At 36.0% G+C, this 1730-nt stretch overlaps 1 long non-coding RNA gene across 1 annotated transcript; it reads right to left on the reverse strand.

Annotated features, from left to right (window-relative positions):
* Positions 1-922: 922 nt before the first annotated feature.
* LOC135081735 (uncharacterized) lies at positions 923-1447 on the reverse strand. Its single transcript, XR_010259253.1, has 2 exons — positions 1303-1447; positions 923-1041 (listed from the first exon to the last, which is right to left on the reverse strand). It is a non-coding gene; the product is annotated as an uncharacterized LOC135081735 (long non-coding RNA).
* Between the last annotated feature and the right edge of the window lie 283 nt (positions 1448-1730).

Below are 1730 nucleotides of genomic sequence, written 5' to 3' on the forward strand. Positions count from 1 at the left end.
CGCGCACATTCTTAGTGACCATGATTTAAACGATAATTTTGATTCTTTTACTAATTCTAGTAGTAGTGATAACTACGGTAGTAAGAATACTAGTGCTAATAACGCAGACACTTCTAGCAAAGTTCTAATTCCAAAAACAACGCGAAGTGGCCGCGTTATCAATAAACCGGTGCGTTTTGACTTGTAAGTTTTTTTCTTTCTAAGTAGGTAGAGCGGCTCATCGTTACTTACTTAGGATAAGTTTTTATAAATACAACTTTCTTATGTTTTTACTTTTTACTTTAACTTGCGCATTGCTTGTAATTTCACAATGGACCAAGTGCACAATTTGATTGAGCGATTATGTCTCTAGATATTTTTAATTGACATAGAATTTTGTTTTATAATTTTGTTTCAAATATTCATTATTTTGTTATTTACTCAATCAAGTGTTATTGTGTTTTATTTTTTGTATAAGGAGGGGGATGATGTAGGTACACATTAATCAGAGCAATAAATTAACTTTATGAATGAACAGAGCGTATTGAGTAGCGTCCTGCGTTCCCACATCATTGCCCAATACAATTAACAATAGAAAACAATAGTTATACTGTTCCTTGTATGTGTCGGCGGCTGAGCCCGCCAGTTTTATTTTAGTCGCAATTACACCTTTAAAGAAATCACATGTTTTACTGTTCCAACCTTCTGACGTACGTTTTGTGGACTTAACAGTAATATACCTGAACATAACGTATATTAATATAATTACGTACATTGGGTATAAAAATAACGTACACTAGTACAATGTTTATCTGATAAACAAACAACACACAAATTAGTTTTGTTAACAAATGTCTGTCTGTCATTGGGACTCAATTTAATTAATTTAAAACACTTGTAAGTTGAGTGATTTTTGTTGCAATACAAACAAGAAAATAACTTACCATTTGCACTTCTGCCGCTGCCAACAGTCACATGACTAGTGCTCTTTGCCGGAGGCACGACCTTTGTAGTGCTCACTGCTTCATCACGGCATAGCATATCTAATGCTTGGCAGCGCTGCTGTATAAAGTTAAGAAATTGTTGCAAACTAGGGAAATCACTGGAATCTCTTTGCAATTCAAAATCACGCAAAGAACTGTAATCAATTTTTGTTGACAAAATATGTATGAGAATAATATCTTGCAAGTTTGAAATATTCAGTGATAATAGTGAGTTATAATACTGCATAAAATCATTTGTTAATTGCCTTAGTGTATAAGATTTACCATTGACTTTATGTAAAGACAAAATGTGTTGCAAATGATAATTAGCTATAAGAACCTTATTGTCATATCTTGATGTAATCGCAGACCATGCCTTCACGTAGTTTTCGTTCGTACATTCCAAAGTCGTAACCAAAGAGGCAGCTTCGCCGACCAAACACGACTTCAAGTAATAGAACTTCTGCACGGGACTTAAATCTTCATTTCCGTGTAGGTACCATAGTGACGTATAAATCCTTGAACGACAACCAGTCTCCATAACTTCCACTGAACTTGGGCAACGATATCTTGGGAAGATTCGGTTTATGCTGGTGCTCTTGCGTCGATCCGGAGTCACTCGCCGATGAGTTACAATGATGCTTCAGCGCCTCACGACGTTCACGAATGTCAGTTAGTATTCTTTGACACCTTGACTCGATTTTCGATCCCTCAGCGGTCTCTGAAGTATCCATCGATTCCAAATTGAGATTGACGTCCTCCAATCTC

This window comes from Ostrinia nubilalis, chromosome 20 (assembly GCF_963855985.1).
Source record: "Ostrinia nubilalis chromosome 20, ilOstNubi1.1, whole genome shotgun sequence".
NCBI lineage: Eukaryota > Metazoa > Arthropoda > Insecta > Lepidoptera > Crambidae > Ostrinia > Ostrinia nubilalis.